This window comes from Sipha flava, unplaced genomic scaffold, assembly GCF_003268045.1.
Source record: "Sipha flava isolate LNK unplaced genomic scaffold, YSA_version1 41_pilon_pilon, whole genome shotgun sequence".
In the NCBI taxonomy this organism is placed as follows: Eukaryota; Metazoa; Arthropoda; class Insecta; order Hemiptera; family Aphididae; genus Sipha; species Sipha flava.
Window position 1 is genome coordinate 2,815,589 of NW_020273144.1, and position 16,071 is coordinate 2,831,659.

Below are 16,071 nucleotides of genomic sequence, written 5' to 3' on the forward strand. Positions count from 1 at the left end.
AGTACCACCGGTTAACTGTCAATAACCTCGTCAATGATTATCCACCCTAACGAACTTCAAATTAAGTATTTTCGTTGCATTTATTAATAATGCATAGACAATGCGGGTTGCTTATATATGATAAACATTATGAGACCCATAATAGTGAATAATAAAAATAAAAAGATGATTTTTAATTAATTTACCAGTTATTTTAAAATATTATTAACAAGAAAAAATTCGTAAGTTGTTATAAAAATAGTAAACTGCGTTGCAAATCAAATTAAATTAAGTTTTAATAAAGTCATTATAACCCATTCAATAATAACATAATATAATATGATTTAAATAATTTAAAATTAGTATTTTCTACGGTTGTGGCGTTTGATGTTCACATTTAATATTTAAATAATCAACTGCAACTAAAGGCTAAGTTCTGGAGATGAAATATGATTATTTTTGAATATATTTTGAAATGTGATTAAAAAAAACTTGATTATAATTGGTAGTCTCGATTTGTCAAAATAATCCAATAATAATTCAAATAAGATTTGAAATGATTTTACAGTGAATTGAAGAAATATATTGAAATTCTTAAAACAATGCTATTAAACGTAATAAAATAAGTTCAGATGGAAGGTACTTGCATATCTTTGCTTAAATTACGATTAAAAATAAAAAATATTTCAAGTAGGTATCTACTTGAAGTTGATTATTTTTCACATAGTTAGCGATTTTTTCGAAACAAAATTAGAACATAGTGAAATAATCTACTAGGTCTAAAAATATACCAATTAATATTAATTCACACAATCAGTGATGCAGTCAGAAAATTTGACCTAGATGCTTAATTATTATTTTTAAAGGAAGCCTACTTAAGTACCAATGTACACTAATAATTACGTCCAACTATTTTTGCAGAGAGTTAGGTATCTTCCAAAACGCTGTAACAACACACAATGGTTCACGTTTTGTATATATTATGTAAGTAGTTATATTTTTATATTTAATAAATATATATTAAGTACTCATTTGTTTTGCTATTATTAAGAGGAGGGTTAACGATTTGAAACTAAAAATTATAGAGGCTTTGGGCTCTGGGTCCATCACTAGCGCTATCATTTGACTATACAATTCACGAATATAAAGAACAAGAAGTTCATTGAACAGTTTCTTGTTATATTAGTCGTATTAACATTTATACATTTGAAAAAAATGATAAGCAATTGTGTTAAAAAATTAACTTGGTTAGATAAAAAAATTAGAATTACCCTTTAGTAAATTTGCCTACCTATAAAACACGAAATCGCTTATTTTTTTATGATAAATAAAAAAACTGAATAAAAGTTATTATTTCAATCGAAAAAATTATTGGAAAAGTCGCAACATTTCTTCGTTAGAATTTTCGATCGTTCGATCAATTTTGTGTCCAATTTTTATTCTAATGAATTTATACAGCAAGTCAATTTTGGTATAGATATTTGACCCAAATGTAAAAATAATATCAATACAATATATTCAGCGCAACAACAATCAATGAAATGTATTTTAATTCATCAAAACAATAACCGTATTAGAGTAACGGAAGTTTATATTTCTTATGAAATTTTTTAACGGAAGCGGTTTGTTTTAAAGTGACCGATATCATCGAAGCTTTTGATGCATACATTTTTTTATTGCTCAATCTTAGAAGTACTGAGATCGATCGACGAAAGCTTGACATTCGGACGCATAGTTATCGAGAGTGGTTGGTCAAATGGGTTTCATCGATATTCGATATTTTTACCGTACCATATTTTTAGAGACTTCTTCTTGAATATGTCGTGAGCCTTATCCTTATACTCATACATATATATATAAACATACCGTCACTAGGTCGTCGGCATTGGTTACAAAATATGTACTTAAACCAACGGCGTGGTCGGCTCTCGTCCCCTGATCATAATAACTCTTCGTCTGCGAAGACGAAACCGTCTATCGCGGAATTGCATCATACGCATACACACGTCTCATAATTCAAATGGAATATATGTTTATAAGTCGGTGTACGGGATCTCGCGTGTTTTTGGCGTTTACGTGACTTTATTTTATGGCCGTCCCTTTTATATTCATGTGTGAGCTTGCGTATTTATATATATATATCATAGTCATTTTTTTTTTTTTTACTTTTTTTTTCACCTACCCTACCCCGTTTCCCGCGTACGCGTTTATTATTTTATTTTTTTCCCCTATATTATACTTACAGTCGTAGCCGGGTCCCTTGAATATAATATATATGTATTATATTATATTTCTTTTCTCGTGATGCAGTTTCCGCCGCGGCCCACGTGTACGAATCTACCACGACGAATCGTGCCAAATTTCGTTACTGTGAAATATACATGCATGGTATCACGATGTACAGCGTGTTTCGCGTACCTAATATGAACGCCGCGAGAAGTTCGTACTACCACCGTTAATACGCTATTATTATACACCTGGGGCGAACGAAGTACACGAAATACCAGTGCGGAAAAGTTTGCGCAGATACTCCATTACACGCATGAGTTCAGTGAGTGGTAATGAAAGTCGAATTAGCATTCGGTCAATTATGTGTTTTCTTCATTTTACAATCACATACTCGTAAGTACACAAAACATGGTAAATCTGCGTTTGATAAAACCAGTTTTGTGTTTTATTATTTTTAATATTATCAAGTAAACAATTGCCAAACTTTAAGGGAAGAACATTATCTATATTCGTATGTCGGGTTTTTACGAAACTTTAATTTTCAATAAAGATATGAGTTCGTTAAATGTTATAAATAAAAAAAAAAAAACTTATTACTCATTTCTAAAAATCCAAGTTCGATGATAGTTTACTGTAATATTATAACTAATAACACAAAATCTGTTGAACGCAGATTTGTTATTTCACGCCTATGTAAGTTGGAGACAACATGTCATGCGATCTATAGCATATAATACTTCTATAGTATATGTTGTTAAATATCGCACATGGATATCGATAATTTTTTATCATACGTTTTTGACTGAAAATATTTATGTCGGTATTAAAAATAAATAATTATTTTAAACATTCGTAAAATATTGAAGAAATTTCGGGGGGTCCAGACCCCTCCACCAGATACGGCCCTGCTTGAATCACGATCATCGAAACACGATGCCTAAAGTCGTAAGTAATAAAAAGTAATCAGTATAATTAAAAATAGAAGAATTTTCAAATCACGTATATTATTTTGGGTACGATCCTCCGATTTTTACTTAGGTACCGATGAAAATGCCAATCACGACTGCCATTACGTAGCACTCCTTCGTATTTTCTTCCGAACGTAATGTTCGTGGGGCGTACCATTCTATTGTTTTCCTCTGCACACATGTCTTGATCAATGATCCTCTTCACCCCGCAACAGCTGTGTTTTTCGTAGCAGATAGTTCGACCGTTTCGAATACGTTTCGTTGATGCTTATTCGAAAAAGTTTTTCACTATCGAACGAATCGTTTGCTGGTATGGATTTGTTTCACGGCCAGTAAACGAAAAACGGGTGGAAGCAAAATAGCTTTCAGAACGTCATCGCGGTTTGGCAAACGAAAACGCGCACAGTGCACGCGCGCCTACTTGATTCGGACTCGGTTGTTTTAAGCGCAGTGTTCTGCTGTGGACGTGCGTGGCCGCGACCAACTGGTGACGGGACGGAGATGGTCGCCGCACGCACTTGCAGAGCACCACCACGCTGTTATTATTATTATTGTTGTTTTTACGATGACGAACGTTGGTCTTGACGCGGATTTTCGCATCGACAACGCCGGTGGAACAACACGCGACAGTTGCAATTATTACTGCCAGCGCGTGTTATTATTTGCACGTCGCCGTGAAGGGTGAAATCGGACTGCACGCGGGTGGGATATAAGTAGCCGGGGAATCGGTCGCGCAGCAGATGAGCGGTAGTGGATGTGGTTTGCGTGGAAAAAAAATTATTATCAAATAAACTCTTAGCGCGCGCGTGCGCCACAATGACGACGGTGGAAATGTGTTAGGAGAGCGTATAATTGTATAAGAGCGCGGATGCAGAGCGCGGAAGGGACGTTGAGTCGGAGAAAGAGAGAGAGAGAGAGAGAGAGAGAGAGAGAGAGAGAGTGAATGAGATTGGAGGACAAAAAATTGATAATACACCGGCACGTGCCGCATATGGTGTTCGTTATATGCTATCGGGAACAATGACGTTAGTGGTCCCTCGATGTGTTACAGTGCAAAGTTTTCCGTGTACGCGTTGTTCTCCATTACACATGATGCGTTTTTTTTCTCCTTCTTTTTAGCTTTCCGTTTCACTTGTACGTTTCACATTTTAATAAGCTAATGGCGCGGTGTACACAGTAACAGCAGGAGCAGCGTATAGTGTTTTCGAGATTGTTAAACTAGAAATGCAACGGTTTTTTTTTTTTGTGTTGCGCTGTTACACGTACATTCCGCACAGATTGGATTTCGTCGGTGACGGACCCGGAAACGATTGGGAAAATGAAATTATCGGTTATTTTTTTTCTTCTTATATTTAAACCCTTTAAAAGAGCACCGATGTATAATTTAAAATATTATATTCATATCGGTTTATTATAATATAATAATATAATGTAACATATTATGTTATCGTTTAATTTTAAGGGTGGTGTAGGTAAATGCGGATGTAGACGTTACATTTTTTTTCCAAGTCATAACACCCCTGTGTTAACTGCAGCGGATATAATAATAATAATGATAATAATTTATTACCGAAATATTATTATTACACGACGAGACGGTCGGGTTCATTTTTCACCGGAGGGTCGCGGCTGATGAAGTTTGTTTGTATAACGACGACGTAGATCGTCGCGACGTTTATTACGTTGACGCAATGGTGAACGACTTAAACGCGACATCGCAAAATAACACTCAATATATGTGTCTCGGTCTTATAATATAACCACAGCAGCCACCGGCAAATGCTAATTTATCTCGAGTGTTAGTTACAATAAGTATAAAATTATTAATTGCTCGGAGATAAATATTTTTTGAAAATAAAATACAACTCACCGAAAAGTTAGACAGGTACCTATAGGTGTTTATTATTATTATATATTCACGGCACTCGAGCGGTGTAATGAAATTATCCATTTTACGGTTACTCGTTGTATAAAAAAAAAATACATATTTTAATTTTTTTACCCACGACGTCAACTGTGCAGTGTGATAAACATTCGTATATCGATATCGTGCAGTGACGGTAATAGATATTATCAATTGCGATGGATTTTCTATCATGAATTACATAGTATACATACCTACTGGTAATATAATCCGATGCGCTGAAATTGTTTATTTGTTCGTAAAAACAACATATCAGCCATTCGTTCATAAATGAAAAAAAAAACACTTATATTAATACTCATAATTCTGTCCGGTGGCTAAAGTTATCGCTTCAAAAGAAAAAACATTTCAATAACTCACTGTAAAACATGATTAATACAGCAGGTACCTGTTCAAGATAAATAAATAAATATATGAGAATGGAATCATAAAATCATCAAAAGAGTTAATACTCGTATATGTGTATAAAGTTATAAAAATCAACCTAAATAATTTACATAGATGTATTTTATGTGTACAATATTTTATTTTAATTATTTTTTATAAACTATGCATTAAACATGAAATTGATTGGTATTTAAGTGTACATATATGAAAAAAAGTAAATATTTTATCGTTTTTACTTTGTAATAAAATAATACCATGTGTTTTGATATTTTAATTTTTTCGATTCAGTAGGTACACTTTCAAGATATGTTCAGTTTTATATGTCAATCCATCGAGCTAAATCGTATGTCATACTTGACAGAAAGAAATAAATGCATACATATTATATTCACGTGGATTTTATTGCATATCATGTTAAAAATAAATCAATATGTAGTATAATAATATATTTAAAATTCTTATACAGCACATATAATCGTTATATTATTTGCATTTTTATTAGTAAAATGAAATTCTACTAATTTAATCAAAATTTAATCAAGTTTGTCAGCCCTTATTTAAAACAAAGGTTGAAAATTCTAGTTCGCGTGAGATACAGAGATAACTAAATATCTTTGGTATCAAAAAACAATTCTGAGTTAAAGAGGTTGGAAAGATTAGATTGTATTTCTAAAAATGTTTGATGTAGTTAGAAGAACGAAATTTCTAAATAATGTACGTTATATTATGAATGTTATGACTTTTGCAAATAAAAAGGGCATTTAAAATACTCTGAGCATCAAACATTTTGGAATTGTGAAATGCCTTTAATTAAATAACTGGTATAATTTAATGAATATTTCATCAACATTTTATTTTGTTATATTTAAGTCATTTTTGCGATTGTTCAGTAATTTTTTTTTTTTAAGTAAAAAAAAAAAATTAATTTCACGTTTTTAGTATAAAAACAGAAAATTTTTTGCATTTTTTACTACAAAAATGCATTGTATTTTTTTAATTTTTATTGTTTTGTCGAAATTTAATATTTAAATGCAACTCATTTTTTTTTTATTATATGTATCATATTTATAAGGAACTTTGTATTAAATGTTCAGACTATTTGTTACATCAAAATTAATTTATCAACATTTTTGTAAAAAGCCGAAGAAACATGAACATTTATATTTTCTATAAATAGCTATAAAATATATTTTGAAAATTACATAATTTATAACTAACGGTATTCAGTGAAAATGGCACGTCACTATGATTTTTTTTTTTTGATTTACGATGAAAACAAAAATTCAATATTATTGAAAATCGGTATGTCGTAAATTTTGAAATTGGAAACCTTTCATGATTGTGGTGATCAGATTAATCATTCTGGTCGAAATAGTGTTCTCAAAAAACAACAGTGGGTGAAAAAATAATGTGCGATTAGTGATTAGGTTTTGAATCTAATGAAAATTAGGTTGAAATTCTAAATATTTTTAAATGTTTTCTCTGTTTTATCAATTGTTCGGTAAACCGTAAAAATTTTTTTATTTGATGATGATCGGAGCATTTCTTCTGTTCAAAATCTTGTACACAGACAAAAAAGAAACACCCATTATGGTTAAACCAATACATACCTCGTTTTTTTCAGAATCTAAAATATTTAATTCTACTACTATAAATATGGCAATAGAATATTACATTGACTGCTGATATACTTTAAAATAAAATAAACATTTAAAAATTTATATTTACTGAGTACGCATAAGTACATCATGCAATAAATATTTTTAAATTGTCCTTTAAATTAAAAATTAAATTACTAGATTGTTTTCGATAATTTAAGTGACAATACTACCATGAAGATTGATGAAGCGTAGGCTTAAAAAATAAAAAACCAAATTAATTAAAAGGGATCTGTATTTAAAACAAAACCTTTTGTAACTGCGAAACAGTATATCCATTGCGCGTAACATAAAAAAAAAAAATCGGAGTGGTATTTATAAATTTCCGTAACGAATGGGTTAAACGAATGCTGTGCTGTTTTTTTACCCACCCAAAAGATCGTTCTGCAATTGCAGTTGATTTATTATTTCTACTAATACTAAATTTGGTAATTTCGAAGTTTTTAAATGCAAGTCTATTGCGTGGATATAATATTTTGAATGTATTATTATATATATATCAGGGTTAAGTATGAAAACGTTTTCGTTGTTCCCAATAAAATTAATCGTTTAAAATATTTGATAAAGCATTGTAAACGTCGATGAAATTACAAACCTCAACTGCTTTTAAACTAATGGTACAAAAAATGATAGGCCGTACTCCGTTAATTTCAATGGGTGTATCATACGGATCGTTATAAAATTCGCACAACTCACGTTTCCAAGTCAAATTCGGCGGTGCAAGAGGTACATGGATAGTGTGCAATATAATTCGCGGTACATTCGTATCTGTAAAACGGAATTATATTATAATCAGATACATCGACAGTATGATATTAACCGGACGAACCCTCGCGGAATCTATGATGACAATCCGCAGTACTTATGACGCGTATTATTATTATTCTCGACGGGTGATCAATTATCACACTACCCCACGGTCGTCGAGGGACACCACACGTTTTGCAACGACAATCGGTTTTTTTTACGCCACCATAATATAGGCTCACTTAATTTATTCATTAGCGCGACGTTGTAAAGCTCGTACTGCAACAGGACACGCCGCGCTGCAAAAGGATTCGAAAGGACACGCGTATACCATATGTATGTCGAATAAATGTAGGGAACGAAGAGGCACGCGTGGATAGTGGATTGCGTACGAATTTAGGCCATGCAAAATTACACGGTCGGCTCATCTATCAAGTCCGGTGTACATTAAGACGAGGCTGCTGCAGCCTTGCGAGCAAAAATCGCCGTCTCCCTTTGCTTTTGCTCCAAAAATAGAGAGAGAGAGAGAGAGAGAGAGAGAGAGAGAGAAAACGAGGGTAGAGTGATTAACTGTTCGAAATCAGTCTTGAAATTAAATCCAACCCTCCCGTAGACATTCACGCATACACACATACTTGCGCGTTAATAAATACCGTTCTTACCCGCCCGTCGTTTCCCATCCTCTCATCCCGCTGTATTTCTCTCTTGCACGCGCATATGTATTCATGCATTTCCAACGGACATCTGAATGCAAGTCTGCGAGCGTGTGTACATCGCGGCACACGTATATTACATATTATTGCCGAGCGAAACGTTCTCCACGACATTAATCAGTTTCACCTTGTCGTCGCTGCGGACACACGCGCTATAACGTACATATGGTGTATATTTATATATAAGTACGACCCCGGTCCGTTGTTGTGGTGCGGCACACAATTATTATTACTAAAACTGCTGTAACGTTAAATGGTGGTTACTTTAATAGCTGTCACGATTATTACCAGCGGAAGCCAAACGCAATCTGAGAATATTTTCCAAACCTATTTTTTCAATTCACTCCGCCTAACCTTTATAGCCCAAGTCGTTGATGATTACTACGTAGCCCATTCGAAAAATAATGCGTGTTGCGCAAGCATATAGGCATCAATAACCGTTAAAAGATTTATGGTTGTGTTTTCGATAAGCGATTTGGACTTCATTGTACACTGAGCACTTGCTTATATACTCACTTCGGCCTCAGCGTTTATGTGTCGTATAACCCGATGAATCTTGATGAGAACAATTTGAATTGATGATTAGCTTTTTATTTTTATTTTTTTCTCTTTGTCTTTAAAAATTACGTTCATGAAATAAAATTAACATGGTACATAATAATTTAAGCAGATTAACTATTATATACTAACTAGTATAAATATGAATACAAATAGAGAACTCAGAGGAATTGATGAAATTTTTAATGGAATGGATGATAGAAGTGGAGAGAGAGTTAAGGAGATGAATAGAATCAGGAGTGATATAACCAACTATTAGATTTATTTTTCTATTTTGATTTTACTATTACAGGTTCCGGATTTAAATGCAATAAAAATCATACAAAAATGCTCTGAAAAAACCGTCAAAATGCCATTAAAAATGACCTAAATATTTTTTTTTTTAATTTCATTAGACTAATAAATATAAATAAATTATTATGTAATTTATAATTTTCATATTATTAAAAAAAAAAAAAAAACTAAAAATTAAAAATGTTGACATCTGACTGGTATCGATGATATTGACCGAGGAGCTATATTTGAACGATTGACTAAACGCTGTATTATTCATTCTGAGCATACCAAAATAAATATTTAAGATTATGTTAAATTTTACGTTAAGCTATTTTACCTACATAAGTGTTGATTATTGCACTAAAAAATACTATAGTGTTCAATATTTTCAAACACCAATGATTTTCTATTGTCCGAAAGAATATTTTTAAATGTGGTAACATTTTACTTAACGTACATGGATGTTATAGGAGCATATTTGAAGTGGCAAAAATAGTACTGTGTTAATTATCCTGATATGTTTGTAAAAGAGGTTTCATTGCCATTTAAAATGTTTGAAATTATTTTTATTGCGGTAAAACCACAATTATTTTCTAAGACATTTTCCAAATTTTTCTTTATTGTTTTTCCATAATTACTTGTGTTATTTCAAGTACAAGTTTTGACATTAATTACAATACCAATCGCTTTTACTAAAGCCTTAATTCGTATTATATAGCTTGGTATATTTCCATAGTTAGGTTTTATGAATATCAAATTTGATTCAATTTCTTCATGTTATTAAATATTGCATTTTTTTTTTTTTTAGTTATGGCATCGCTTTATTTAAATCCATCGATCACTGTTTTAATATTTATTATTTAGGAAATTCCTCGACCCCATATAAATTGTTTAAGCTTATTTTTGTTTTTTAATACATCAAATAGAGTAATAATGTATTATAATTTATTCTATTCATATTTATCGTTTTTTAAAACCTACGAAGTTACATTTATTTTTCGAAAATAATGTTAATATTTAATTTAACTATTTTATTCCAATGAAACAAATGAAACAAATAAATTATTTATCATTTTTCCTTTGGTATGCCTTTGAGCACAAATGTTTAATATACGATTTTATTTCGTAGTGAACAATATAATTTTTTGAGAAAGACAAAAAAGGGACCTAAATTTATTTGTTTTTAAAAGTTCTTCAAAGTGTATAGTTGATACCTATATTGTTCTTAAAAAAATATTACATTTTTTTTCCGTGAGTACACTTCAAAAAAATTGATAAAAGCTTACATTTTCAGAAATGTCAATAAAAAATGTATAAAATACATCAATCAATTTTATAAAGTAATTTATTTTTAATATATTTTGCATCTATTTATTATGTGCATTTTTATTATTATTATTATTATTATTATTATTATTATTATTATTATGTTCTTAATAAAATATGAAAAATATAAAATATATCTAAATGAAAAATTATACTGTTATAGAACGACATAGTGTAGTTTACATATGGTTCAAATATATTATATCCTGATTCCTGATATATCCTATTTTTGCGCAAGAACGTTTTTTTTAAATATTTTTGACACTTCTCTTGATCAGTGCATTTAACAACCTGACTGTCGTACACCACTATTATAGAATATACTTTTATATTCTAAACAATAACTTTATTGTGCTGTATTTAATATCATAGTACTTAATTCTTCTCTAGGTCCTTAATTTTTATGTAATTAATATAATATGATTATTAATTGTACCTTTTATAATTAAAATATCCAAATCAAACAAAAAATGGTTTCTCAATTTTTTTTTGATTTTGATTTTTTCGATTCTTAACTCTACCACGAATGTAAGAATTTTTCTTGATTTTACTGTCAATTTTTCATATGTTTGGTGGACACCCTGTATTCCTTATGTATTGTGGAATAAATTTAAGCTTAATACTCCCACGCTATTATTATTATTATTTTTCCAGAAATAAACTGTTTAATACCTATGAAATGAGCATTCTCAAGCTTAAATAGTCTGAATATTTGTCTCGTTTTATTGATGAATAAATTTACATGAATTATTTACTCGTGGAAATAGTTAATAAAGACAACTTTAAACCCTTATAAGTTTTACCCTAAATCATTACTCCGGTAGTAATATAATCTTGGATTAATTTTTTTGTCAGCCGAATTTATATACGAGTAGATTTTATAAAAGTTATTATGATACTTTTATAAATTTTTTATTTAGACTCTGTACAGAGTATATTCAAAATTCACCGATTGTTGTAATAATTATAGTCACAATGAATATTATATGTTACTATAATTATATTAATTACTAATATACTATATTATATGTGCATTGTAAATAACACCAGTTCAACATACAGCACGTATTAAATTTTAAAATACCGTAATATAAATTAATTCTTATTAAAATGCAAAATAAAATAAATCTGTAAATCAATCTTCACGTAACTGATATATGAGTCCTTACAATTTTTTTTTTTTTTAAATATTTATTGGATAAAAATAATTTGCTATTGAATATAATAGTATACGGCTATAATAAAAATGGAGAGTAGTTTGAACACAATGAATCAAAATTCCCCAGAAGTCTAGTTTGTTATTTATAATAAAATAACTATTCGTTCATTATGTTATTCATTAAATGTACTACCTACCCAGATAGTACATATTGCTCATAGATTTTTTTTCATAGAAGTGGGTAGTGCTAAAAAATATTTTTTGAATATCCTGACTTTTTCTCCGTTTGGTCCTACCAATAAACAAATCGTGGCACCATGAATGGTTACACTTTTTTAAATCTGCATTGCAATGCAAATTATTTGCTTAAAAATGAAACCAGCATAATATTCATTGAACAATATCGGGGTGCTTTCTTTAAGTCTAGGTTCAGAAGACTGCATAGCTTGAAATCGGGTAAGGAGGACTTTGTAGAATATGGAGTTTCATTGATTAATTTCCAGAAAAACCATGGTTATACAAATTCTGAAAATTACATAGCAAATCACACCAAATTAATTTCTAAATTCCTGTGAAGGTTTGGAGTCACTAGCTTGATTTAGGGGGGGGCCAACTTCACGCACATTAATCTATACTATTATATACACCGGTGTTTGATAACTTATTGCGGGCGGGCGTGCTCCATGGGCGCCAGAACAATGGGGCATAATTATAATATGGATATTTTTCCAATTGTTGTCGACGTTTTGTCGTTCGTTCCGTTTGCGTGTATCATTTTGTGTTTTTTAAAGTGCGTTTGTTTGATTGCTCTCCTCTCGGCTTCGTCGACGATACACGAGGGGCAATCTACAGGTCCGCGTATCCAGCCGAAATCTTTACCTTTTTACGTGCTCTGTCCTCTGAGGTGATCAACTTCTCGGCTTGACGCTCTTGCCCGTCTTCTTCTATACACCACGGTGGTTATGGTCGCCGAACTTTGTCGTTGCGGGACGTCATCTACCCTGCGGTTTCTCCATCGCCATCAGTTGCCGTCACGGTGTACCAGGTCGTGTTTCTTTTGTTTTAATTTGAACTGTCGTCATTTGTTAAACCTTAAGGTTTAAATTTGTGCGCCCATTGGGGACTTTATTATTTATTCTATATATAAGTTCCCTCCAACCCTTTAGTATGTTAAGTACAAGCTTTGTTTTTTAATATTAAATATATTTAAGTACAGTCTATTATAAATATCTCAAATTTTTGTTGCTTTGTTGTAAACTTGTCCTCTTTCCATTACTCCGACCCCATCCTGCGACTATTATCGCTATTGGAAAAGCCGGGTACGCTTAATGTTTGAACGTCAACTCTGTAACATTTCAATATTTAATCACAAAAGAATATACGAGTGCTTTCAAATAATATCATCATGAATTAATGCGATAAACATGAAGTTTATTATATTTTATACTAAAAAATTTCATGTTTATTTCAGAAAAAAAAATCTCAATATAAGAACTCATACTATTATTTAGTATGAAATGATATTATGTTATGTAAAAGTTATTTGCAGGCACTGATTAATAGTGATTTAAGATAATAGTAAGAAATATAATACATTAATTTAAATCTAAGATTACTAATTTCTTATACGAATAAAAATATAAATTACATACTTTCCCTCATACTATAAAAAAAAAAAATCTTTTTTTTAATTCATAAAATTATTGATTTTTAATATATATTTCTCCTGATTTTTTTTTTTTTTTTTTGTGGGGAGGTAATCAAAGTATTACTATTTACCTTGTTTGGTTATGTAAATATTCGTATTATAATTTATATAGTAGCCAGTTTTTTACTTTCCATATTTTACAAATAATAACGATGTTTCGGTGTGGTAGTGTTTATATTTATAAATATATATTGCGTGTGAAATTAGTATGGTTTTGGAGCATAGTCCTGTACCGTTTTATCCTGTAATATTCAGGCGACCGTTTTTACCCCATAGGCAAAGAAACGAAATATCGCTTAGGCATGCTTCGCTAACCTAACACAAGATTACACCTCTAAAATAAATAAATAAGTACAGTCGTTATAATATAATAATATAGGTATAACATTATACCTTCCTCTGTATTCGTAGCTGTGCTCAGCCCCCACGGTTCAAAAATTGTTCCGGCGCCACTGGCGGGCTCCTTTGAAAATAATCTTTGAAGCTCCAAGGTGCTTATGATCAAAATATCTGCTAATATTATTGTATAATATTTTAATAACAACCACGCAAATTGTCTGTGTTTACGGCCAGTATGTCGATATCATTGTGAAGCAAGGCTTAAGTCCTCCTCTCTGGTTGAGAACCGCGAGCATACATAAACTACACATGGTAAGCTCAAGACGATCAAGTTTAAGTTAAATGCGTTTGACATAATATCAGTTCGATTACGTTGTTGAGATTTATTTTTGTGCAACATGATTGCGGTTTTGTGTCTAGAAAAAAAATAAAATTAATCAAAACGAGAATAATTGATAATATAATATATCCGTGATTAAACGGACGGGAAAACTTTTGAACACTTCTCGAGAACAGTTTTCGGAGTATCGTTATTATCTTGTTGAATCGTGTTGAACGAAATTATTGTAACAGTATTTTTTCTAGTCGTAAATCATTCGTGTCATTCACATTATTGAAATTTTAGTCTGTAATACGCAGGACCGTCCTTAGAATTTGTGAGGCCAAGGGTAAAAGTAATTGTAACACCTTTTAACTATTATATCTACATATAACTAACTATATAACTATATAAAGACATTAATATTTTTTATCATACAAACAATTTGATAGGATTTTTGTAAGATCACTAATTACAAGTTAAAATAAGGTTTTTTATTATGAAGTATTATAAAATGAATAAACATTTATTATAATCGAGGTAAAAAAAAAAAAAAAAATAAAATTATTTTACAGTAGATTTAAACAACAGGTTTTTTTTTTATTTATCTATAATTCATTAATCAACACTTATTGATATTCATAACCACAAGGCCCAAGGTCTGATAATACGAGTAACGTTATATTAATAATAAAAGCAATAATAACAATAAAAAAAAAAAATAAAATAATAATAATAATAATAATGATGATAATATGGTATTCATAAACGTTTGTCGGCTGTTCTGTGGCGGGGGAAGAAAAATAATCAAATAGTTCGGACGGTAAATGATAATAATAATATTTTTATTCAAATTGAACCTTTTTCGCGTGAGCCAGAGAGGGCTGAAGCCGGTGGCGTTCGGTACTGGTATAATAATCGCGATGGTGTCGGATGATCAGATCAAAATGTAATCTCGCTGAACGGCGAACGATTCCCAAGACGACAATTTATCCTTCCGTCCGCCGCCGCCAAACACCATTTAGACGTTTGCCAATAAAAACACGCGCACACGAGCGAATATGAATTTATGTCCTGGACAAATATATATAATAATACTGTTTGCGAATTATAAATTACGGCGACGGGATACGTTGGACGGAAAATCTATAAATTTATATTAATATATATGTTATATGCGCGATGTACTACCAACATCTAAATTAAGCACGCAAAATGACGTGTACACCGGGCTAGAAATACATAGAGGGCAGCCGTTGTAGAGGAATGCACGGAGAAACCAATAACGCTGTCAATCGGGCCTGCACCAATATACCCGCGTGATACAGGAGCAAGAGTGCATATATGTATAATCTTTTAAAAATTAAGACATATGGTTCCAATAACCAGCATTAAAAATAATATATTATAAACCGTATTTTTCCCTGTTACGAATCAATATCCTAGGTCGAAAGCGAACGAAATATGAAAATATACATTCATACATTTTTCATAAGTAAAAGTTCCTTATGATTAATTATCTAGGTATTCGTACTTTAGATAAAATTAGAATGTCACGATAATCGCAGGGGAAAAAATAGTAGTCATCTACAGATCACTACAGGACGATTGCGTCAATTAAATCTTAATTTATTTTTGGTTTTTGTGTTTCGTTTGTATATGTCGAAGTAATCATTACAAAAAATACCATTTAAAACTCCTATTTCATTCTAAGTCTATTTTATCTAACTTAGCTACACTATGAATTTCTGGAATCCTGTCGAGACAACTAAAAAAAAAAA